Source organism: Mustela erminea, chromosome 20 (assembly GCF_009829155.1).
Source record: "Mustela erminea isolate mMusErm1 chromosome 20, mMusErm1.Pri, whole genome shotgun sequence".
Lineage (NCBI taxonomy): Eukaryota > Metazoa > Chordata > Mammalia > Carnivora > Mustelidae > Mustela > Mustela erminea.
The window spans coordinates 7,022,598-7,048,994 of NC_045633.1; the positions used below are offsets into that span (position 1 = coordinate 7,022,598).

General features: G+C 48.5%; 1 protein-coding gene and 1 long non-coding RNA gene across 3 annotated transcripts in view; one reads left to right on the forward strand and one right to left on the reverse strand.

The window, feature by feature from the left end:
• LOC116580553 (thyroid receptor-interacting protein 11-like) overlaps positions 1-26,397 on the reverse strand; it is a 302,056-nt gene that overhangs the window by 171,269 nt on the left and 104,390 nt on the right. The gene's annotated exons all lie outside the window — the stretch shown is intronic.
• Positions 7-9,366, forward strand: LOC116580555. Of its 2 annotated transcripts, XR_004281706.1 has the most exons (4): positions 7-115; positions 2,096-2,172; positions 7,513-7,589; positions 7,714-9,366. It is a non-coding gene; the product is annotated as an uncharacterized LOC116580555 (long non-coding RNA). The 2 variants fall into 2 exon arrangements; XR_004281707.1 differs by lacking the exon at positions 2,096-2,172.

Here is a 26,397-nt window from a genome sequence, read left to right on the forward strand (position 1 = left end):
CAACTCATGACTGGATCCCACAACCCTGAGATCGTGACCTGAACCGAAATCAAGAGTTGGCCACTCACTCGACTGAGCCACCCAGACATCCCGAGGGAAAGCTCCTTATAATAAGGTAAGAAGTCCAACACAAGGTATAGTAGTGTATGCTGTCTTTAATTTGCTTGCAGTCATTCTCATTGTCTTGGAATTTTAGATTCTCCTTAACCTTTCCTATCGTGGGAGTGACATTCTGGAAGGGTGTTGTGGGGTATCCTAGCAGAAGTTACGTCCTCATCTGCTTTAAACATTTCCTCCCAGTTGCCTCAGGTGGCTCAACCGTCACAGAACCAGGCATGCGTGGCAGCTGTGAGTGTGAATGGTGGGGATGGCCCGGCCTGTGTCTTCTGATATTCCAGGAAGCGGTCTTGTTCTCTGCCCTCCTGTCTCCCTCTCTCCCTGCCTCTCCCGCAAACCTGAGATTTTCCACAAGGGTGGGTGGTAGCTGGACCTACAGTACTGACACTCGCCCTTTGGGGTCCCCTCCTATTAGGAAACACTTTCTCGTGATTTCTGTCCCCATCATGCTGCATGCTGACCCCGGGGTGGGCGACCCCCCAGTCTCTGCTTCCCGTCGCGGGTGACTGTCTGCATTCACGGTGCTCTTGCTGTGCAGCGGCTCACGTCAGAAACGGGGGTGTCCTCCCAGGCTGCAGTAGCGACACCGCGGCCAGACTCTGGATGCCAGCACCTGGCTTTGCTTTCGTCTTTTCCCCTTGAGCAAACTGGCTCTGTATTTCTGGAATAGAAGTACGGGTGGACATGGGTGTTCAGAGAATACATGGGGTGGGGGGGATGCCGAACAAGTCAGCAGGTGTGGAGCACCTTGTTTCTTGCTAGGCCGTAGGGTTGTGAGGAGCTGCTGCAGGCGACACACAGGGTGTGGTAGGAAGAGGCCAGAAAGGGGTGTCTCTGCAGCTGGGGGTTGAGGAGAGTGCGTTCAAGAATAGTCATCAGGGCTGAGTGACTGGACATAACAGACATGGAGAGAATGTGCTAGGATGGCCAGGGGGTGACCAGACTGCGACACAGATGGAGCTGGGCCATGAGTGTGTGTGTCTGTGTCTCTGTGTGGGTGTGTGTACCTCCGTGTGTGTATCTGTGTGTCTTTGCATATGTATCTCTCTGTCTTTGTGTCTGTGGGTCTCCATGTGTTTGTGCGTGGGTCTCTGTGTCTCTGTGTAGATGTGTTTCTTTGACTCAGTGTTTGTGTTTGTGTGTTTCTATTTGTGTGTGTGGCTTTCACACTTTCCTTACTGCAGCCCATAGTAGAAATAAATATATGGCCCAGGCCAACCCCACATCTGTGTGCACGTATCAATACATCATAAAGGCCCACCCTTACTCTGGCAGGTCCTGCTGTGAGTGCCGCTGGAGTATTTATTTCTGCAGGACTCCTCACAGCCCTGTGAGGTGCTGTCCCTTCTCTATTGTGTGGATGGGGAAAGCTTGGCCCAGGGAGTTGAGTGACTTCCCAGCACCTCGTAGCAGACAAGTGGCTGAGCTGGGATCTGAACCCCATTCCCCGGCTCCGGAGTGCCTGCCCTTTCCCCGACTACACTCTCCTCTCACAGGAAAAAGTAAATGTAGCACAAAACAGTGCTTGCCCTCACCGTGGCGGGTGCTTTGTGATATTTGCTCTTGTATCCTGTTTGATCCCCCACATGCTGGCCTCACCTCCACATCGGTTTCTTGACCCTCCCTAATCTGTCTCCATCTGCTTTTTGGCAAAGTCTGTTAGGTCCTACTTCCCCAGGGCCTCTCAGTGCCTCCCTGTCTCCATCCCAGTGGCGGCTCCCCCAGTTCCGGCTCCCCATGACTTCCTCCCTGGACCTTCTTCCTGGACGGCTGTGAGCACCTCCTAACTTTCATTCTTGTCCGTTCTCCACACAGAGACTGAAGTCACCTGAAACATGCATTTTTCACCATATCATTCCTGATTTGGGCCCTGAAATACTCTGTTGCTGTTTGGGGCTTAGTACTCGGTGCATGAAGATGGTCAGTAAATGTATGAGGGGATAGAGAATTAGGAAACTTACTGTGTATTTTTCCTCAGAATGAAGATCTTCTCCCAAGAAAATATTTTGAGGTTGACTTTCCGGTCACAGTCACGAGAAAGCTACACAGAATCAAGTAAGTGTGGCTTGGACCAGACAACAGAGCTGGGTAGATTCAGAGGCAGCGGTTAGTAGGGGGCCAGTCTGCATGCTGGGGACCTCAATTTAGGGGGCTCTTCTCTTGGACCCCTCCCCACTTTCTTACTGGCCCCGGCATCTTCATTCCAACCTGTGGAGCAGTCTTCTAAATGCAGTATACCCTCCGTTGTGACAGTTCTGTCCATGAGCATCATTTGTCTGAACCTTGAAAAGAAATAACCTACAGTAGTTTGATCATCTGAATTGTTCTGTGTGTTTTGTCTCCTTCATTATCTCCAGGGTATAGAGAGGTGCCCGGCCCAGAAGGGACGCATAGTAAATATTGTTCGAGTGAATGACAAGGAGGCTAAACTTGGGCATTTACCATATGTGAGATATTCTGGGTGCCACCTTGAGGCCAGGTTTTAAGAAATTTGCAGAGTTGTCGAGGACGAGTTTGTGAATCTCTGCTGGGAGCTGTTGTAGCACCATGTGAAATGCTTCACTTGAATCATCTCATTCAGTGCTCAGAGCAGACTCATGAATTCCAGTGGGGAAACCCAGGCTCAAAGCAGTGAAGAGGATTTCCATCAGGGCACCTGTGGGAGAAGGGGTGGAGCTGAGATTTAAACCATGGCCTCAAGCCAAGGTCAGTGTTTCCTAGTGGTTCTAACCTGTGCTCTCTTCCCTCTTTATAAATGAGTCATTTAAATAAAATGCCAAGTCTTACATTTAAAAAAAAAGATTTTATTTATTTATTTGACAGGAGAGAGATCACAAGTAGGCAGAGAGGCAGGCGGGGTAGGGGGGCGGGAAGCAGGCTTCCCGCTGAGCAGAGCGCCAGATGTGGAGCCCAATCCCAGGACCCCGAGATCAGGACCCGAGTTGAAGGCAGAGGCTTAACCCACTGAGCCACCCAGGCGCCACACTGAATTTTAAAAAATTCTTAGTTAACATAAAACTTTCCAGCGTTTCCTTCAAAGATGTCTAATTCTCAACATCTGTAAAGAATTTTCTAGTATGAGGCTATTCTACTATGTCCTATAAAAACCGGGTTTTCACCATTTCCAAATAGAAGATTCTGTTACAGTAAATAGGCTTTTTAGTTGCCGTCTGGCATCTGAGACTGTATCGGCAGAGGAGGATCTAGCTTGGTAGAACCCCGAGTGAAATAAGAGAAAGTGGGCTCTCGCTTAAGCCCAGAGGTGGCTTCTAGGCTGGAAAAGGCATTGACCTTTGTGTGTGGTTGTTGTGATAGAGGATTCAGGTCTCTTACGTCTGGCTTTTTGCATATCCTAGAGGAGAGGACTCATCACATAAATGTTAGTGACTTCAGGTCTGTGTAGGAGTCGGTTTTCCAGATAACTGTGAGCAGTAAGCACTGGGTTATACATTTTGTTGGAGAAGAGGCAGGAAACTAGAGACGACTTGGAAAACACTGGAACATCAGGCAAATTCTTGCTGACCCTTCTTGAGCAATTTCTGAGTCTTCAGTATTTCATGATGAGATTGAGAGTGGACATCCGACTTTGAGTGTCCTGCTTAGTGACCTCCCCTGAGCCCTGATCTGCCAAAGTGTGACTGCGTATGCCAAGGGCTGGATGTCACGGAGCAGAAGGCCTTGTTCAGTGAGCGGCCCTTGCTTTGAACTGGAGCAGGATGTGTTTGCTGTTTCTGGAGAGGGTGTTTGCAGTTTTGCTGAAACTGAGCTCCTTGCCTCATTTCTGTCTTTCCTATATTCCCACAGAGTCAAGCCTTTTTATCACAACCCATCATAGAATTACATTCAGAGGACCCACTTACCCTGCACCTACGTGTTACAGTATGGGCTATGGAACTCTCTTTGCTTTCTTTCCCCTTTTCCTTTGAAAAGGGTGTGTGTGTGTGTGTGTGTGTGTGTGTGTGTGTGTGTGTGTGTGTCTGAGTCTGAGCCTGAGTGTATGCGCCCATGATGTCACATGGCATATACTTCTGTGATATGTTTATACTGCATCGCATTTACTGTGAAGGAATTTAAAACACGTGTGCATAGGTCCTCATTCTTAAATCTTTACAAAATGTGTTTCAGTGATTTCCAAAAGATGCAAAAGTAGATTTTCCTGAAAATCTCTGTTCCCACCTTTCCTTGGGAGCATCCATTCCGGCAGCATCAGACCCTCAGTCCCATCCCCATCGCTCCCCACTGCCTGTACCTGACCTGCGCTGCTGATTATGTCACCTCCTTGGCCCCTCTGCTTGGGTTTTCACCCTCACATTTTAATTATTAGTGTTGCCAGCAACACTCTGCTCACCTCTAAGCCTTCTGAACCCAGGGAAACCTCTTCCAGAATGTTCCATTGTTTTCAGTTCGAGTCTGATGGAGTAGTTCAAGGGACTTCTTAATAATTGCTGTCAGGAGACATGCCCAGAGAGGATGGTCTTTGTGGTTGGTGGACACAGATGACACAGGAAACATCAGACAACCAGACAGGCCTCTATGAATCCACAGTGCCATACTCGTGCTCCTAGTGAAGAAACTCCGCCAGAAAGAACATCTCTCCCATCCCTTGTTTCCCTCCTACAAATTTTAAGTAGATCCTTAGCCTTTGCCATTTCCCGGCCTAGCTGTTTTCTCCACACTGTAGCTGTCACGGTTCTTTGCATATTGGGTGACTACTTGGGTCAGGATGGTTACTGATAATAAAAGAGCTACCACTTTTGCATTAGCTTTGATCCATCACTGCAGGAATGTATGAAGTAGAAAGTAAACACGCTCCATAATCTGTCCCCCCACCAAGAAAAGCAGCGTTCAATGTGTTTTCTCCTGTGGATGAACAGCTCACCTAGAGACGGATAAATATCACACATTAGAAAACACACACAGAAAGATAATCCAGTGCCTGTCGTGTACAGGGTTCCATAAATTTTTGTTGAGAGACCATATATACACAGTGAATGAATACATAGGTTGTAGTTCAGTATATATCTATTGAATGAGTGAATCTGTATTTCTCAAAATCAGTAAATTCAGGTGTCCTTTTAATAAAGTGTATCATTTATACATCCTGCTCTGTAGCTAGCTCACTCCTTCTGCAACCTAGCGACCCGTGACTATCTTTGTGTCGTCATAGATAGGTCTGCCTCCTCATTTCTGATGGCTTTCTAGTTCTCCTTGGCATGGAAATTCCATTTTACTTAATGTATTCAGTACCAATGGTCCTTTAGATAGCTGCGTGTTTTATGGTGTTCTCTTAAACAGTGTTGTAGAAAGCAGAGGTACACCTGCGTATGTGCAGGAACTGCTGGCCCAAGGAATTGTCCCTTGTGAATTCTTTTTTTTTTTTTTAAAGATTTTATTTATTTATTTGACAGAGAGAGATCACAAGTAGGCAGAGAGGCAGGCAGAGAGAGAGAGAAGAGGAAGCAGGCTCCCTGCTGAGCAGAGAGCCCGACGCGGGACTCGATCCCAGGACCCTGAGATCATGACCTGAGCCGAAGGCAGAGGCTTAACCCACTGAGCCACCCAGGCGCCCTCCCTTGTGAATTCTAATAGGTACTGCCAAACCGTTCCTTGAGACCCTCTTTACTGATTTGTATTTTCACGAGAGTAGATGAGGGTTCCCTTTCTGTACACCCTAACACTGGCTGTTTTCATTTAAAAAATTCTGCCAAACTGCCAAACCTACTAATTTAACACGTTTTAAAGAACTTTGTGCTAATGAGATGGAGTATCCTTCCTTCCTTTTACTGGCCTGCTGGATTTCTTTGTAAATGTCCATTGGAAATGTTGCAGTTTCATTTTCTTTTCAATTGCTGGGAATCCTTTAGAACATAAAGATATATATATATATATATATATATATTTTTTTTTTTTTCGGCATAACAGTATTCATTATTTTTTCACCACACCCAGTGCTCCATGCAATCCGTGCCCTCTATAATACCCACCACCTGGTACCCCAACCTTCCACCCACCCGCCAATTCAAACCCCTCAGATTGTTTTTTAGAGTCCATAGTCTCTCATGGTTCGCCTCCCCTTCCAATTTCCCCCAACTCCCTTCTCCTCTCTAACTCCCCATGTCCTCCATGCTATTTGTTATGCTCCACAAATAAGTGAAACCATGTGATAATGGACTCTCTCTGCTTGACTGATTTCACTCAGCATAATCTCTTCCAGTCCTGTCCATGTTGCTACAAAAGTTGGGTATTCATCCTTTCTGATGGAGGCATAATACTCCATAGTGTATATGGACCACATCTTCCTTATCCATTCGTCCGTTGAAGGGCATCTTGATTCTTTATTTTTTGATCAAAGTCCCTCATGAGACTTTTTGGGCAGATTTTTTTTCTTCGTGTTTGTTTGCTTGCTTTTGAACTGTGGGTTAGTATCTTCTTTAGGCACATTTTCTGGTCCTGCACCTTAGAGTTTCTGATTTTGCCATCATAGTGTCCAGAGCTCACGACCAAGGAAGAATTCTTGAGCTGTCTCTGGTGCTGCAAAAAAGGTGATTTTATTAAAAATCGTGGACAAGTCCTGTAGGCAAAAAGAGCTGCCATGGAGTCATGAGGAGTGGCCTATTCTATACTTTCAAGTTTGAGAGGGTTGGGGATAGTGTAAGTGTCCAAGGAATTCTGGTAGGAAGGTTTCCAGAACCATGAGGGGCTAGCTGTTGTTGGCAAAAAGTCATTTATTACGGTCTAATAAAGTCTTAGTCATGAGACCCTTCAGGCCTAGGTCAGTGGGCCTTATGCTTGAGGGATGATTGCCAGCATGTGTCTTGGGGGCTAGAGAAAAAGGAAATTTCCAAAGTAAGTTTTATATGTTAAAGTAGGCTTCCAGGATCCTGGGAGGAGGATTTGGGCTAGGATTGCCTTTTGCCCTTCACAGGCTGTCAACACAGAGGCAGTTGAGTCCCTAGAGGAATGCCCCTTGCCTGTTTCAAGCAGTTGTCAGTGGGCTGCAGGTAGTAAGGACATTTCATAATTGCTCTTCAGCCTTTGTTTCGACATCACATTTCACCTCAGTGAGGAAAAGTACTGTTGCGTGGAAAGCACAGGCAGTGGTGTAGTGTGATACCACTTCGGGGGACATTGAGGGCCGGGTGTGTTTTCTGTGGGCAGGCCCGTGAGAGCACGTACTCAGGGCCCATCTGGGATAGCCACCAAGGCAGGGGGAGAAGGGGAAGAGCCCCAACTGGGGTGTGGGAAGTCGTGGGGATGAGCTGCTGGGACCAGGACCAGTGGCCAGAGCCGGTCTGCTGAAGGGCCCCGGTCTCAGCCTTTCCTAGCCACCTGGCCTGCAGCAGCTGGGCCCCAGGTGAGCGTTGCCTACAACTGCCTATTGTCTTTTGATTCTAGGCCTCCCTCCGTCAGGAGTCCTGGGATACTTGGCGGGGTATTCCAACTTTGCAGGATGCTTTTCCACAGCAGACCAGGTCAGTTTTATGACCCGCAGTGTTCTCCTGGTTTGGTGGCCAGGGATCTGGCCTAGGCCATTCCCTGGGGGCGGCGGTGGGGGGTGGATGGCAGTGAGACTTCCTTCACAGGCCACACCTTCAGTTTTTCCAGAGATGTGCTGGACTTTGCTGATGTCATCTGGGTACAGCAAAAATCAACAGACCTTCCAAACGTGATCCTAACACTGAAGGCGGAAGCGACACAGTGGAAGAACTTGTCCCAGTCTTCACCGCAGGGACTGAAGAGCTCAGACTCAGCTGCAGTCTGGAAACTGAAGAACACCATCAGGGACAGAACAGCATCGGGTGAGGGAGATGGACGACCACATCAGCTTGGAGTGGCGGGATTACAGAATATCCCCCAGGAGCTTCCCCAGGAAAAGAGTTTGGATGTTGGGAGCATAACCGCCACACCCTCCATAGCTCGGTAGTCGCCTCAGCCTCTGCTGGCATAGAGCAATAAAGAAGCACAGACAAAGGTCAGGGCCAGAGTCTCCATTGACTCTATCCAGTTTTCATTTTCTCATACTTGGGCTCACCTCATCAGGGCTGTATGGTAAGAACTAGATTTACCCTTGAGTTGACAATGTTTATGGAGTTTCTACCCAAGGCTTCACAGCAGGCACTGGAGAAAGATGACAAGAGCTCTCTCTCGAGGCCTTCTGTTTACTGGAGAACAAGAACAAGTAAATAGGCACTGCATCATAGAAAACCGGGTGCTGTGTGGACTTATGAAATTTCCCAGGATGGGTCCCTCCAGTCTTTGTTGGAGCATCAGTAACATCAGTGAAGGGCTTTTAGAGGAAGAGACCTTAGCCTGGAGAGCAGAAAAATGAGTAGGCAGCAGCTACAGGGCTGGTGTGGTGAAAGGAGCTCCGGAATATTCCAGGGAGGGGTGAACAGGTAGGAATCCTTGGCCTGCTCTGGAATCTAAAAGCAGGGCATCCGTGGCTGAAATGGAAGTGTGAAGAGAGAAGCTGTTGCAGAGGAAGTTGGGCCAAGGAGAGCCTGACCAGCTTGGGAGCTTGAAAGGGCTCAGAACGGGTGTGCCTGGGTAGCTCAGTTGGTTCAGCGTCTGCCTTTGGCTCAGGTCATGATCCCAGGGTCCTGGGAGAGGGGCCCGAGGTCAAGCTGCCTGCTTGGTAGGAAGCCTGCATCCTCCTCTCCCAGAGCTTGTGTTCTCGCTCTGTCAAATAAATAAAGATGAATAAAAGCCTCAGAACTTTGTGCCAAAAGAGCAAACACCCATTTCCTGGTATGGTGTATAAACAGGCCAGAACGACAATGTGACAAATCTGTCTTGACCCTCACCAAATACTGATTTCACAAGACATGTTACTAAGACTCCCAAGGAATTATCTTAGAATTCATTTACAGATTCTCCACTGAAACATTAGCCCCCACACCTGATGAGGGAGCAGAAGGCTAGTTGAGGTCAAGGCAGAAGCTGACACCCTGCACTCACTGCCCCCATGCCTCGGTGGGACCTGTGTGACCTTCGTTCAGGAAACTTCCAACCATCTTCATGTTCATTCCTTGCTGGAAGGTAAAACCACCTCACTTGACCATGGCAAGGTCTCCAGTATCATGTAGGTCCTCTTTAGCATAGGGAAGTGCTTTTGAAACCCTCCCCTTCCCTTTCCTCACCTCCCCCACCTTCCAAGTGTGTATCAGTTGCCCCCACAACCCTGATGCAGCTATTTCTGCCCACGGATCCTGTCCCTGTGCTTTAATAAAACCACTATTTTGCACCAAAGAGGTCTCAAGAATTCTTTCTCGTCATTGGCTCTGGACCTCACCCTGCCAAATGTTACTTACATCACTGCTCCCCTTTCTACCTGCCACTTGGCATTACTTGTATCATTTCCCACAAATGATGGAAAAGTAGGCACCGGTAGGCTTTAGGGGACAGGCTTCAACTCTGGAAACAGAATCAGTGCACACTAAGATCATAGTGTGGGGTAGCAACCAAATTAAAAAAGAAAACAAAGCCACTAAGCAAAAAGTTCTGGGGGAGGGACCCCCAAACCCTCAAAAGCAAAAAAGTTAGAAAACGGAAGAGGAAGAAAAAGCATTTTGGTACACACACACCAAAAGAACTGTCACACATGCTTTGGCCAAACCACACCCCCCCTTTGACCCAGGTGTTGGAGTGGGGAAAAAAAAAAAAAAGAAAAAGCTGTGGAAAACTCACACTTTGCTATCTCATTCAGAATAAACAGTCAGTAGGCCCAGTACAGCCAGTAGCCCTAAAAGACCTTGAAAGCTGTGCCCCAGATAACTGGGCACATGACCATCACCTCCAGGAGTTCTCAAAACCACCAGTTGTTCCCTTTCCAACAGCCGGTCTACAAACCCTGGTCTCTGCTGTCATTTCATAATGGATAATGTTTCTTGTCAGACATTAAAGCAGAACAAAAGAAACCTGGAGAAGGATCTGCTTCCAAACCCAAAGGGAGAAAGGCTTTTTAAAAAGCTCTTTAAAAAGTCAGCTAAGGCGTCTCCACCATTCTTTCCTCCCAGTTGCCAATTTCTCCATGTCAAGAACTTGGGCAGTTCAGTCCACAGGGGCCCCCGTTTGGAGGCAGCAGCACCTCTACAGTCTCTCCATGGATGCCAGAAACTCCTGAGGCGGATCCTGTGGACTCTGATCTCCCCTTATTTCCTGCCCTCAGGCACATGGAGGCAGAGGGTCTGCAGAGGCGGGGCGCCCCCTGAAAGGCAGAGAACACCACCCCCAGAGCCCAGCGACCACCAGGCCTCCAGCACATCCGTGACTGGAGTTTTTGCCCAGGGCAAACCCTGGGGGGAGGGCAGGGGAAGACTCAGGTGCAGTACCCCCAAGGCGATGCTGGGCAGGGCCAGGACATAGGGCAGCGGGGACCTGCCCAGAGGACATCTCAGGAGGCTGACCCACTAAGTGGTTCCTCTGGGACTCTGGTGGCAGCCCCGAGCTGGGCTCCAATCTGTGGAGAGGTGCAGTCCCGGACTGGGACCCCCTGTGCCTCATGCCTGTTTGTGGCAGGGGCTGGGAACATGCCACCAGGAGAGCAGCCAGCCCTCCTGTTCCCGCCCCAGCTGCGCAATCGCAGTGGGCTCGAACGGACACATTCACCTGTCCAGGCTCTGGTTGGCCGCATGCTTCATGGGGTAGAATTGCTGGTGGAGGCGGCTGGCAGGGCTCCCGCATCGAACGGACACATTCACCTGTCCAGGCTCTGGTTGGCCGCATGCTTCATGGGGTAGAATTGCTGGTGGAGGCGGCTGGCAGGGCTCCCGCAGGGCAGCTGGGGGGACAGTTCCTAATAATAACTGGTGGACTAGCGCCAGGGCGGGACTGCAGGGTGGACTTGGGCCTCTGCCAACCCACACCTGGGCACCTCTGCAGAGCGGAGGACCTGAGGACCAGGCACCGCCACCATCCTGCACAACCGCCAGCCTGGTCTAGGCGCACAGCCATGGGAGGCCAGGCAGTGGCCAGTGAAATGCCAAACCAAGGCGTGGGCCCAGGTGTCTTCACAGGACTGATGGGGCAAGGAGGGATGGGGCACGCTGGAGCCTCTGGAGGCTGGAAATACCCAAAGTCTCGGTGAGGGCCATTCTCTGTGCGGGTATAGACATCTGTGAATGCACCTAGGAGCCTCTCTCCTAGCTGGATGAATGCGTGTGACTGCTTATATTTCACCTCAATGAAAAAGATACTAGAGCGTGGAAAGCGCATGCCACAGGATTTTGTGTACTGTGATCCCACTTAGAGGGAAGTTGAGGGCCAGGTACATTTTCTGGGGGCAGGCACCTGGGGACAGTCAGGCTGGAGTATGCTTTAGGGGCCCTCCCAGGACAGCCACAAAGTGTGTGAAGGAGGGCAATGGGTCCAGCCTGACGTAGAAGTCCTGGGGATGAGCAGCGGGGACCTGGATCAGTGGCCAGAGGGCCTTGGCTGTTTGGAGCTACCTGACCAGCACTGGCACTCTGGAGAACAGGGGCGTGAGCCATGGAGGTGTGGGGGGAGGGGCATGCAAGTGTTGCCTGGAAATGCCTGTTGGCTTTTGATTCTTAGCCTCTGGCAGGCAGGGGTTCTGGGACACTTGGCGGGGTAGTCGGACTGGGCTGGACGCTTTCGCACCATGGACCAGAGCAGTTGTATGACCGTCAGATGTTTTCCTGGGCTGTGGGCCTGGGCTCTGGCCTAGGCCATTCCCTAGGGGCCATGGACAGCAATGAGACCTCTTTGACCAGAGACATCTCCCATATTAACAGACACGTGCTGGGGAAAGGGACTTTCCCTGGGGACACCATGGATTTGGCTGATGTCATCTCAGCCCAGACACAGATCAATAGACTCCTCTGTGAGATCAAAACACTGGAGGCTGTTGACTTCGCCCCGGTTTAGCCTATGGTTTCACTTATTTGTGGAGCATAACAAATAGCATGGAGGACATGGGGACTTAGAGTGGAGAAGGGAGTTGGGGGAAATTGGAAGGGGAGGTGAACCATGAGAGACTATGGACTCTGAAAAACAATCTGAGGGTTTTGAAGGGACGGGGGGTGGGAGGTTGGGGTACCAGGTGGTGGGTATTATAGAGGGCACGGATTGCATGGAGCACGGGGTGTGGTGCAAAAATAATGAATACTGTTATGCTGGAAATAAAAAAAAAAAAAAAAACACTGGAGGCTGAAGTGACTCATTGGAAGAAGATGTGCCAGTGTTCCACCCAGGGACCAAATACCATCGACTCAGAAGCAGTGTGGAACTGAAGAGCCACATCAGGGACCTAGAGCAGTGGCGGATGCAGGAGATGGATGAACATGAGCTGGAAGTGGCGGTGTTGCAAAACGTCCAGCAGCAGAAGCTAGCAGACCTCACTGACCAGCACCGCAAACAACTAATAGACTATCAACAATGGACGGAAGACCTGCAAAACCAAGACTGCCGGGAATGTGCAAGATGACTTACTTCAGGAAAGGGAAACTGAGCTGAGAAGGTTGAAGCAACAACTTAGACAAATGCAGCGGCTGAATGACAGTTTGAACAACATTGCTTCTGATCTCTGAGCAGAAAAGCAAAAGTTGGTCTGGGAGCTCCAAGATGTAAGACATCAGCTGGAGAAATCTATTCTGCGCAACAACGATTCTCTGGAAAACAACATTGCTGTGAGGGCTTTAAAAATAGAGAAAGGTCAGTTAGTGGCGAAATTGTGTCTAGCTGAAAAGAAGCTGTTGGAAGAGATAAACTAGTCTGAGCGAAGTCTCAAAGAGTGGTCACTGGTAGAGCATGTGCATTTCATTCAACTCGGTCAAGAGAAAGACCTGGAAATACGTCCATCGAGCAGAAATGAAGAAATGAAGGAACTGCTGTCCTTTGCTTTGGAGGAGCAGAAGCAATTGACATAATGCGCCAGAGAGCAAGATGTATACATTAAAGAGCTTAGAGAAAGGCCAGAGCTTCAGGAGGAATTTGTTTAAGTCGCCCGGAACCTTAGAAGCAATGACATTTTACAGCCATCTTTGGAGGACAAAGACATGCATCTCCCATCCTTGACAGACGAACATCCTGATATGGACAAAGACCTGGAGCGCCTAACACAACAGAGTCCTGCTGTCCCTGTGGTTGACCCTAAAATCCTAGACGAGAGTGTAGAACTAGACTGTGAGGTCTTTCAGCTCAACGAGTTAAAAGATGATCTGGAGGAGGAAATAAAAGAACAACAGAAGATCATTCACAACCAGCAGCAGGGGAAGAGAGCACTGCTTCAGTCCTTACAGGAGCAGAAGATGATAGTGGACCGTCTTCAACACTGGCAGGAGGAGAGGAACACTGAACACGCTCAGCTCCTTGCAGCGAAGACAAGGCGATTTGGAATTTGCAAGTCACGCTACAAGAGATGAAAGCCCAGTTGCCCGACAAAAGTACGCAAATTCCAAGAGAACCCTGTAAGGATGAGGAGGTGCGAGCAAGCCAGCCTCTCCCCAGAGAGAACGGAAGTGAAGATCGTGATCCATTTAAAGCTGAAATTCAAAGATTAGTGCAAGGAATCAAAGAACAGGAACTGGAGATGAAGCTTCTCACTGAACAGAACATCCAACTGACCCAGCAGATGGATCGGCTCTCCAAAGAGGAGATCGGGAATCTCACTCGGATTATCCAGCAAAAGGATGTGGAGATTGAGGGTCTTTCCAGCAGAATCTCTGTGGCTTCTCACAGCCAGAAAGGGCACGTGGAACAACTTCAGCAGCAATTTCAAGAGTGTGCTTTGAAAAGTGAACAGGTGTTGGTCATCCTAAATGAGAAGACGAAGAATAGCTATCTGAATCTAAATGACTGATCGACTTGCTGCCAAAGAAGCAGACTCCAGAGGATGCAAGTGGAAAATCAAAAACTGTCCACTAGTATTGAAAGCAGCAGCCAGGAGGTGTTTAGAGAAATGATTCAGAATTTGTGTCACATTACTCGAGAAAAAGAACTGGAAGTGGTTGTGTTAAGCCAGAAATGTCAGACTTTATTGACGATCCTGCAAACACCCAGCACTTGTCATGAGATTCAAGGAGTTCGTATCCATCAGTTCCAACAGCTTCTACAGGAACAGGACACATTAACACAGGGAATGAAGATCATGGAAGAGTGGAAAGAGCAGGTGCTGACCATGGTCCAAAATATGAAGTGTGAGTCACCCCAGCTTCAGAGAGATCTGCGACAACTCCAGGCATGGGCTTTCACCAACAGCGAGAGGTTTTGAAACTCCAGACGACCTCTCTTTTTTTTTTTTTTTTTAAAGATTTTATTTATTTATCAGAGGTAGAGAGAGCGAGCATAGGCAGACAGAATGGCAGGCAGAGGCAGAGGGAGAAGCAGGCTCCCTGCTGAGCAAGGAGCCCGATGTGGGACTCGATCCCAGGATGCTGGGATCATGACCTGAGCCGAAGGCAGCTGCTCAACCAACTGAGCCACCCAGGCGTCCCCAGACGACCTCTCTTGACCAGGTCCAAACTTACCAAGGACATGAAATAAACTTACAACAGCTAGAGAAGGAACTGGCACAACTTCAGCTCTGCATCAGGGAGCTTTGCAATGCCAAGGACCTCCTTTTAGGGAACCTTGATGTGATTTTCCTCCAGCCCTCCAGCGACTCTCTGAAGGCCGTGAAATCTGACCTAGTGAGTGAGTCTTCTGAAGTGCTCCAAGAGGAGGTAGAAAGGCTAAGAAAACAGGGCAAGGAAAAGATCCAATGATTTTAACCCTCCAGGAAAATCAGCAGAGATGCATTGCTTCAGGGGCTGCCCCAGGGGAAGGAGAAGGCAAACCACAGGAACACAGCGAATCCGATTCGCACATGAAGCCTCTGATGGAGAAAGCCTGTTCTACAAAACTTCCTTCAGGCTCAGGGGCTCTGAACCCAAGCGAAAAGTGAGCTGTTTTCTTCAGTGGCCAACTGTGTGAGAATGAGCTGCTGAGGCAGGCAGTCACCAATCTGAAGGAGAGGATGGCAGATCTCGAAATGGGTGTGTGTCAACTGAAAGAGGAAAATGCAAAGATCGTGGAAACATCTAGAGAAAAGGAAATGGAAAATCAGGCATCGCAAGAGACAAATTGGCTGCTTTCAATAATGCAGAGAGAGGAGAAATCCCAGCATGCTGGGTTGAAAGAGACAGCACTCCTGTTGGAGTAACTGTTGGAAGAGAAAGAACAGGGCTAGACCAGGGAATTGAACCCACTTTTCGATGACGTTAGGTCAATACAGGAAAAGACAGTTGTGTGTCAACAGGAGAGAGATGACGTCATGTTGGCACTGAAACAGAAAGAAATGGAAATGTGCGTCCTCCAGAAGGAGGTTCACCAGTTATGTGAGAGAGAATTGCGCCTCACCCAGGAGCTGGAGAGAGGGCAGCACCTCGCTGCAGAAGCCCAAGAGTCTCGTCACCGGGAAGCTTTGGCCTCAGAAGACCAAGTGGCTCAGCCAAGAGAGGAAGTGATGGTCTTGAAGGGAAAACTCGTTTTGTCTTCCCCTGCCATGGAAAAGGCCAGCCACGGAGCCAGTCTGCACGTAGAGTCACTGCGTGAGCAATTGCACATGGTCACCCAGCAGAAGGAGGAAACTGCGCTCCGGCTTGCCGCCTCCCAGGAAGAGGGAAGGCACTGTGATCAGACCCTAGCGAGCCTGAAGCTGGAACTGGCCGAATGGATGGAAAAGGCAGACGCCCTAGAAGGAAACCTGAAGTCCTTACAGGGACGTTTGCATCAAACCAATGCCGACTTGGAGGTGAAGGAGGACCAACTCCAAGAGTTCAAGAAACAGTATGAGGTCCATCAGGAAATCCTGGAGGACACACAGAGGAAACTGATGACCTTAGTCAGTCAGTCCGAAGGAATGGTGGACAAAACCCTCCTAAGGAGACTCTTCGTGGGATCTTTCCAGGCAGCTGATGCGGAACGGCAGGAAGCGTTGAGGTTGATGGCAAGCACGCTGGGGATCACGCTGCGGCCAATCATTCTTTTTCAGGACTTTTCATCCAGTTTCTAGAAGCGGAATCTCATTCAGCTTTTCCACCACCCAAACCCTCTGCTCATGACGTGATGCCCCCAGATAGAGGAGGAAGGGGAAAACTGCCTAAGAAACAAGGCCCACCATGACTGAAAGCTACCCTGGGATCCACACACTGAAAAAAAGATGTCAAGCCCCGCAGCACAGCTGTGTCTCTTATTAACCCACCTGGGCTGGAAATGGATGTTTCAGAGCACCTTCTTCTAATTGCTGTCACTGACGCTTTACCCGGGTACACACCCTATATACTGTCACCTGCCAAGAAGGTTTGAATGGTGGCCAAAGACCTCTCAAAGAAATAGACGATTGTCAAGCCAGAGACGAGGCCACGCTTTGAAGATCCCAAGTCACTCTGTGTGTCTACCTTATCGCCTAATGTCTTTTTTCTTTTTCTTTTTTTTTTAAAGATTTTATTTATTTATTTATTTCACAGACAGATCACAAGCAGGCGGGGGGGGGGGGGTGGGAAGGAGGCTCCTGTTGAGCAGAGAGCCTGATGAGGGATTCGATCCGAGGATCCTGGGATCATGACCTGAGGCAACGGCAGAGGCTTTAACCACTGAGCCACCCAGGTGCCCCTCCTTTTTCAAAACATATAATACTTGCAGTTTTGCTTTCAGCTTAATAAACATATTCTTTTGGGGCACCTGGCTGGCTCAGTGGATTAAGCCTCTGCCTTCAGCTCAGGTCATGATCTCAGGGTCCTGGGATTGAGCCCTGCTTTGGATTCTCTGTTCAGTGGGGAGCCTGCTTCCTCCCTCTCTCTCTGCCAGCCTCTCTGCCTACTTGTGATCTCTCTGTCAAATAAACGAATGAAATCTTAAAAAAATATGTTATTTTATGACTCACCAAAAATGGGTCTTTTAATGACTGCAGAATTATTCGCCAAAGTGAAAACAATGGTGACTTCTTCTTCTTTTTTTTTTTTTAAATTAAGATTTTATTTATTTATTTCACAGAAATTGAGGGCACATGAGCCAGGGGAGCAACAGAGGGAGAGAGAGAAGCAGGCTTCCCACTGAGCAGGGATCGTGACCTGTGGCCTGATTCCAGAACCCTGGATCGTGACCTGATCCAAAGCCAGACCCTTAGCTGACTGAGCCACCCAGATGCCACAATATCGTGAATTTTTTGTGAGAGTAGACATTGGTGGGGTTGAAGGCTGTGATCAAAGGATTCTTCCAGTAATGTTTGTAATGCTTTAGGATTTTTTTTTGTTTTTACAAGGGTCAGGTGTCTATGTATACCTTAGGTAGGGAACACATCAACTTGTTTTAGTGTTCCAAATTTATCAGATATATGAGCACACACTCCTTATATTGGAAAAAGGTGAATAGCATGAAAGTACAAGATGAATATGTTAAAAAAAAATGCAAGTTTGCTTTTCTCAGGTAAGTCTCATTTCTCTTAGTTTTATTTTTTATTTCCTATTTTTAAAAAACTCATTTCTTATTCTGTTGTCTAGAAAAGCAGTCCATGGGTACATGATTTCTCTCGGGCCTTATGTATGTATATTTGCCTACTGAGGAGTATAGTATACTCTGACTTGCTTTTTTTTTTTTTTTTTTCCAAATCACTCTGCCTTAGAGACCATTTGAAATGGGAATGAATTCCATCTTATTCTTTAAATGAAAACCCAGCAGCTTATGGTCTACTCTAAATTATATAAATAGCTCCTCTTGGTTAGCCTTTAAGTGGTTTCTACCTGGAATGTCCATGGTCAACTCCCTTGTTCATTTCTTCAAAAGCCCCTTCAAATCTTCATTTGCCCTTTGAGGCAAATTGTTCCATTGTATCTCTGAAAGGATCCACTTAGATTTCCTTGAGGACCTTATTCCATTAATTTTCCATTCTGCTGTCTCTTCTGCCTGCCAAATACAGTAATTCCTTCCCTGCCTTCCTATTGTCAGTGCTCTGATTCACCCACTCCTGTCTCAGACTTGTGCAGTAGACTCCCTACCAATCTTGCTGGTTCCTCTCTTGGCCTCCCTTGAATCCATTCTGCACACAGCTGTCAGGGTAAACCGAGATGAAAATGTGATGTTCCTTCCCTGCTGCAAATATTGGAGGGTTCCCCCACTGCCTGGAGTTTGACCTTTAAGAGACCATCCAAGCCCTTGCCTTTGCGGCCTTCCTTCGTCTTCATCGCTCACATAAAGGCCGCCCTTTAGCTCCAGGTGAATTCTTGCAAACCCCAAATAGATTATTATCCAAATAATGTCAAGTCCATGAGCCTCATCATTGTGCCTTGACAAAGGTACAAGTGAGAATAATTTCATTCTTCTCTTCACCCATTGATGAGGGGAGTGATTCCCACCCTAACGTTATGGGATGACCGGATGCTGCACAGCTGAGCTCCACAGTAATTTATTACCAACCTATACTCATGGCTCAGGGTAGGGGGACACACACACCATGCAGGGCCATGGGGGATGTTGTACCTGGGACGTAATGGACAAAGGCTGTGGGTACAGACTATGTAGTAACAGGAGAGTGAATGTGAGCCCTACTTCCTGCAGGAGGGAATGATTGGCTTGCTGGATCATTCCACAGGCTGCCAGGGAACCGGAGCTTACTTGGGGAGAAACTGTGCCTGGTCCCTGTGCTAAGGAGGGCTTGTTGGCCAGGGGATCTGAGCTGTGGGAGAAGAGTGGGAAGAGAACATGGGAGTGAGGCCATTTGAGGCCCTCTGAAGTTACCAGATACCAAGACAACACTTCCTATTGAATCTTAATCTCGGGCTTTCCATCACAGTGGACTCTGATATTTGGACATCAATTTCAACCTGAGAGTCTTTTTTTTTTTTTTTTTAAGATTTTATTTATTTGACAGACAAAGATCACAAGTAGGCCAAGAGGCAGGCAGAGAGGGAGGGGGGGGAAGCAGGCTCCCTGCTGAGTAGAGAGCCTGATGCGGGGCTCGATCCCAGAACCCTGGGATCATGACCTGAGCTGAAGGCAGAGGCTTTAACCCACTGAGCCACCAAGGCGCCCTAACCTGAGACTCTTAAGGTGTAGGACAGGTGCTTCTCAAGGACGTGAAGTTGTCCTCTGACCAGGAGGGAGATGTGGTCATCAAAAACAAAATGTAATAACTTCCACTGATGTTCACGCAGTTGATCCCAAGAGAATCCCTGGGTGGCCAAGGGGTAGGAGGAAGAGCTGACGTCCTCCAGCACCATGGAATCTGGCAACGCACTGTGGACAGAAGCCGCCACCTCCACCTGCAGGTAGGATATGCAGACTTTGGCTTCAGCCTGTAGCAAGAAGGCCTTGGTAACTATATTAAGCTTGTGGGGGACCCATCCATGATGCAGAGAATAATAGACAGCTGGATATGAAGGCTCAGAGTCTGTGAGAGACTCTATTTCCAGGAGAGCCCAGTGCATGGCCTGCAATTGCTGCTTTCATGGTCTATAATCCAGGACCAAGGGGGGCCGTTTCTTGCATTGGGAGCCCATGGACAACTGACAGATAGCGTGGGTGGTCCAGTGACTTCAGGAAGAGGGAGAGGAGGCTGCTAAAGCCTTTTCACCTGGGCACTTAACAGGTGATTTTTTTAAAAAAAGATTTTGTTTATGTAGTTAAGGGAGAGCTCTGGCTGGAAGAGGGGGTGAAAGGGAGAGGGAGAAGCAGGCTCCCCACTGAGCAGGGTTCCCCTTGCCAGGCTCGATCTCAGGATCCCGAGATCAGGACCTGAGACAAAGGCAGACACTTCAACAACTGAGCCACCAAGTCACCCCCAACAGGTAATTTTTACTTGCACAGATCCTAGAGCCTTTTGTTGAGGGGAGACCCTCCCTCCTCAGCGTGGGCTGATTGACAAGTAACAGCTGAAATGGGCTTCTGTAAAATTTATAAACAAGGAATATGTTGCCTCCAGAACCCAAAAAGTACTGAAAGATGTTGGACTTCTATGTCCTGTTTTCTTTTTAAGGATTTTATTTAGGACTTGATAGAACATGAGAGAGAGAGAGAGAGAGAGAATACAAGGGGCTGGTAGGGGCAGAGGGAGAGGGAGAAGCAGGCTTCCCACTTTTCAGGGAGCCTGATGCAAGGTTTGTTGGCAGCACCCTGAGATCAGGACCTGAGCCCAAGGCAGACACTTAACTGACAGAGCCACCCAGGAACCCCCGCATTTGTAGATTCTTAACAAGTTTGTCAAACAAATAGCCTCACAGTAGGATGTCCTAAATGTGATGTCCCACCTATGTTCCTGGAGAAAGCTGGGTGCAGTAAGATCCTGCCCACAAAGGTTGCCTGTGATAGCAGAGCGGTTTGGGTGCCCTGTGCATAACTAGGTAAATCGTGTCTCCTTCAAGGTCGAGGCACGTGTGACTGAGAGGATGTTGAAATAGGCACTGAATAGAACATATTGTCCAAATCTATAATAGCAAAATATTCACCATCTTTAAATTGTTGGGCTCCCTCATGGTTTTTTTTTTTTTTTTTAAAGATTTTATTTATTTATTTGAGAGAGAGACAGTGAGAGAGAACATGAGCGAGGAGGTCAGAGGGAGAAGCGGACTCCCCATGGAGCTGGGAGCCCGATGTGGGACTCGATCCCGGGACTCCAGGATCATGACCTGAGCTGAAGGCAGTCGTCCAACCAACTGAGCCACCCAGGCGCCCCTCCCTCATGGTTTTTTAAATGACTTTATTTCTTTATTTTAAAGAGAGAGCAAGAGAGAGAGCAAGCAAAGGAGCAGGGGCAGGGGTTGGTGGCGGGGGGTGGAGGGAAAAGCAGAGGGAAAGAGAATCCCAAGTGGACTCCACCCTGAGCACATAGCCCGACATGGGACCCGATCCTATGACCCTAAGATCATGACTTGAGCCAAAAGTTTAACCCATTGAGTCCTCCAGGTGTCTCAGATGTTTTAAGGGGACTGGGGTTTATTTTAATCAAATATGGTAAGACAGGCAGATAAACAAGTAACTCTCATAATGGAAGAAGCATTTTTAGACTAACAGATCCCAAGAAAGGAGGTCCTGAGAGCCATGGAGGGCCACCCAGGGAAGCACCAGGGTCAGTCAGGGGAAAGAGAGAGTAAAGGGACAGACAATGTGGGCAAGACCCTTTATTGTGGTTTCTATGGGAAGGCACAGGTGAGTCTGGGTAAGCAGGTGTAAGACTGCCTACTTTGTGTCATTTCAGTGGGTTCCAGGACACAGTGGTGTCTGGAGTAGTCTGTCCCTGCCCCTGGGGTGATCAGGGCAGGGGATAGTGGCCCAGAGTGTAAGAATTTCTTACAAGAGGTGATTGGGTATAAAGGCTCTGAATTGGTTGCTTTACATGTGAAAGCTTTGCTGGCAGGCAAGCTGTTGACCATCTCTAGGGATTAAGTGAGCCTGCCAGGGAAAGTCCCTCCAAAGTCGGCAAGGCCTGAGATGTCAAAGCATTAAATACAGAAGGTAGAAAATATGGTTACTGTACTTGCTATAACCAGAATTTGAGCCCTCGTATTAAGTTCATGAAGGTTAGCCAACCAGTGCATCTTAGCAACATTAAAAGTTCATTTAGAGCCTATGTTGTAAAGGCAAAAAAAGGAATCGGCCTCCTTTGAATTTTGCCCATTAAATTATTTCAGTAAATTTTGGATTTCCTTTTTTTTTTTTTTTTTTTTTTTTAGAGATTTTATGTATTCATTTGCGAGAGAGAGCGAGAGAGCGAGCAAGCAAGTGTGACAGAGCAGAACCCAGGGGGAGCAGCAGGGAGAGGTAGAGGGAGAAGCAGACTGACTCCTTGCCCAGCTGGGAGCTTGACATGGGGCTCTTTCCCAGGATCCCAGGATCAAGACCCAAGCTGAAATCAGATGACTAACCATGTGAGCCACCCAGGTGCCCTTGTAAATATTGGATTTACAATTGGGTCAAATTTTGAACCTATGTTGAATTAGTCAGTTGGGGTGGGGAGGTTTCAGCCTCCTGTATTCAGATTTCTCTCTTCCACTCCTCCTTCGCTTGGGTTTGTGTCTTCCTGGATATAGGTGTGGGGTGGGGGAGTGTCTTTTTACCCTGTTCCTCTTCCTCGGATTTTTCTTCCAGAGAGCCTCAAATCAGCATCATCAGCCTTGGAGCTTCTGTCGTGGCGATGGTTGTATGGTTTCCAGTCTCCTGGCGGAAGTCAAGGTGGGAACTGATCCCCTCACTGTGCCACAGGGGTCCCCCATAACCCTGAGGATCAGGATCTTGTGCCAAACAGGTTTAGGCAATGGAGTTGTCAGTGGAAGAGCACAGGACCCACAGCCTAGTCTTTGATAAAGCAAAACCATCTTCTGCTACAGCCCTACTTTCTCTCAGGGGGGTCTGTTTCCCCTGCCCCCCTTTCCCACTCTACAGATTCCCTCAGGATAGATTTTCATGTCTAGCCACATAAAGTCATGAGTTTTTGTTTCTGTCCCCATCTAATCACACATGGTGCACACGTTCTGGGTATTTATGGGTAAAGGGAGCTGGATTGGTCAGCCCACAGATGGCTGTCCTCTTCCTGTGGGAATGCCAGTCCATCTCCCCAGTGTTGGAGTCCACAGACAGCAAAATCATTTCATCCATGGCCAGAGTCAGAGCCTCAAGCCCCTGCCTCACAAGATGAGTCTATCGACGAGCTGAGGAGCAACAACACTACGAGAAAGGCTGGGGAGGGATTTAGAAATGGGAGATAAGTGGAACACCAAACACCCCCCCCCCCCCCCCGCCGCCTCCAGTTTTCTGTTTTTCATCAGCTCGTGGGCCCTGCACTGCCATGAATGTGCACCTCAAAGCCCTGAGGGGTCAGGAAGACACATGATAACAGAGAGAGTAGCAGCAGCTCAGGAGCCCAGCAAGGCCACTCCCATTGCCTGAACCACAGTGACTGAGGGGGAAGCCAGGGAGCCATTCTTACATTTCCCTGGGGTTGAGGCCCCCCTCCTTTCCACCCACAACACAGAGGTCCATCCCCAGGACTGTGCTTGGGGTGCACTTTCCTCCTTAGGATCTGCAAGTCAGCCCCAAGTACTGGCCCAAAACCCAGTCCCTGGAGCTCAAGCACACCAGTCAGCATGTTCAACAGTTGCCAACCTCAGGGGGAAGACTTGGAGACCAAAAGAAGCCACATGCAAGTTACATAGGTGACACCTCACTCCTAGATAGTCAGTTCTCATTCATTCTCACTTTGTTGGCAAGGATGGGACATTAGTTTGGAAATGGATGGCAACCTCCATGTGAGATAACAGAACATGGGCCAAAACACAAGCTGGCCAGCGATGGCCAGTTCCCTCCCAGATTGTGACTGTCACCTCTGAAGCCAGTTAGTTAGCAAAGGAGCAGATCAAGCTGATCCTGTGTCCTCATTTAACGTGGGGACACCCTGTTTGTGATGCCACTTGTTTTAATCACCTTCTCCTCAGGTCCCTGATGCAAGAGAGATTCCTTCTCGACTTGTGGGGATCCCCTGACACCTGAAACGTGTGATTGACAAGAGTTTAATAGTCACATATGCTCCTACTTTAGGGGAGAAGGATACCACACACTGTGCAGGGCTGCACAGAGTCTGTACTTGAGAACTGAGAGAACAAGCAGGGCCTTGGAAGGTAAGACTTGGTTGAAACAAGACGGTGTGGCAGGTCCTTGTTCCCATGGGAGGATATGAGTAGCTTGCTTGAAGAATTCATGTAACTGAATGCTGCTCTCCAAAAACCAATAGGCAGTATGTCTAGTCCCTCTGGTGAGAAAGGTGTTTGGTTAAGAGACCTTCCCCATGGGGCGCCTGGGTGGCTCAGTGGGTTAAAGCCTCTGCCTTTGGCTCAGGTCACGATCCCAGGGTCCTGGGATCGAGCCCCACATCGGGCTCTCTGCCTGCCTCTCTGCCTACTTGTGATCTCTGTCTGTCAAATAAATAAATAAACAAACAAACAAACAAATAAATAAATAAAATCTTTAGGGGAAAAAAAAAAAAAGAAGAGACCTTCCCCATGAGTGAAGTGGGAGAGGAGAACATGCATGATGCCATTTGAGTCCCTCTTTGATTTTCCAGGTGTCAAGACAGGCCTTACTAAGGAATCTTAATTTCAGACCTTATGCTACAAGAGGGTATGGCAAAATAATTCTTCGAGAACTAATAATGGAATTTCACAGTGAAACAGTATACAAAATAAACATGTAAAGGTAAATTGTATTGCTATACGTAGCAATGAATATGTGGGCTCCACAGTCAAACATACATTCCCAATTACTGGTACAAAGAAACTACTTCAGGATAACCGTGCATTGCATGCCCAGTGCATGTCCAGGAGCCACATACTGAAAGCTATTTAGCACTGATAAAGGAAATCAAAGATAAAAGTAAATGGAGAGATACACCACGTTCATGATTTGGAAGACTAAGCATCATAAAGATGTCAATTTTCTCCAGATTGACAGATTTATTGTCATTCCTATCAAAATCCTGTCAGCTTTGTCTGTTTTTGCAGAGATGACAAAAATATTCTAATGTATGTGGAAAGACAAGGGAATTAGAGCAGTTTCAAAAACAATTTTGAAAATAATACTAATGGGGAACACAGTCTATGGAGTTTCAGAACTTATTAGTAGTTATAATAAGGAAGATTGTGTGGTATTTGCAGGGCAGACACAAGGAACAAAGAACCCAGAAAGAGTCCCCACAAATATGCCCAACTGCATTTTGAAAAGGGTGCTAAAGCAATTCCATGGAAGAAAGCTGGGTTTTGTGTTGATGACAGCCATCTGTAGCTTGTGATGAACTCAGGCCAATCTCAGAAAACAGCTGCAGAAGAAAAGGAAGAAGGTGGTTTGACCAAGGTCCTACCAGGTGGGAATGGGAAAGGAGAGAAAGTGTGTGCCCAGGGTTGTGTGGGCGGGGCCCAAAGAGCTATCCAATGATGCTTTCCGAAGGCTGAGGGTGCGGGGAAATTGTCCAATCAGTGGGTGGGCAGAGGCACCAATGAGCGGGACGGTTGTTAGGATAGCTGACGTGGGTGGGTCACTGAGAGGCCTCAGCTGAGCGCGGGGGAACCAACTCGCATTTTGCAGCCTTCTGTGAGGCTTGCTTCTTGCCTGGCGTCTCAGGATCCCGCTACCTTGCCCCAGTGGGCGCAGCACCTCAGAACCTCCAAGCCCATGGCCACTGGTCTGAAGACGCCCTCTTTCACCTCCTGTACTTCCTCCTCAAGGTCGACGCAGAGGACGAGGGAGTGAGCGGCCCTTGGGAAGATGCTTCTCTGCGCAGAGGTACCTGTAGGGCATGGTGTCAGGGCCCCGTGTCCCCGGGGGCTGGGGCCTCGCTGGGAGGCGGGCCTGTGTCTCAGGAAGACACTGGTTTGCCAAAAGGTAGTTGTCGGCTCGTGCGCCGCTCGTTTCACAGCTGTGAAGAGCCCGGAGCGGGGCTTCGTTTATGGAGCGGCTAATTATCTCACCTGTGCCGTGCGCCGGGCCTGGGGATAGCGGGAGTGGGAATGCGGCCTGAAGCAGGCAGGTGGGGTGTTGGCTTTCTTGGGGCTAAAGTCTTCTGGAAGACTGATGTGAAGGGAGTAAGTGTAGCGTTGACAGGGGAGAAGTTTGGGTTCTCCCTCTTGAGTAGGTTACATTCTACTGGGGGCTGTCAGGTTCCCCATTATGCACCTGAGATCAGGCCAGTCGGGGTGTGTGTGTGGGGGGGTGGATGGCCTTCCTTTTGGGTGGGTCATGGGTGTTCATTGATTGGGAACACGTGATAATTAGAACTGACAGGATGTGTGAGGGACTCACCACCTGGCTGGAAAAGACAGAAAGGAAATAATGGCCCGTGAAATTCGTCATTACTGTTTTGCATTGAGTGCTGAAATACAGGGTGCGTTAGAGTTTGCAATTTACTGAGTAACGTTTAAGCTGAGACCAGAAGGCTGAGAAATAAAGGCGGATGTGTGGGTGTTCAGTTAGAGCAGGGAAGGGTGTGTACTGTTAAAGGAATTGAGGGAATGTCCTTGAAGCTCCGGCCACATGGGGACTGTCGGGTGGGGAAAAACCAAGGTTTGGGGTGAAGACTTGGACTTTCTGTAGCGTCTTGGAAACTAACCATAGTGATTTAAAACATAGGGTCCAGACCCAAGCTGATCCTAGCTCTGCCTCTTATAAGCCGTGTTGCTAAAGTATTGTATGTCTCAGTTTCTTGATGGGAGAAACGGGGATAATAATAATCCCACTTCATAGAAGATTATAAAGATGACATGATATTTAACATTAATAAAACACTTAGAGCCATGTCTGGCATGT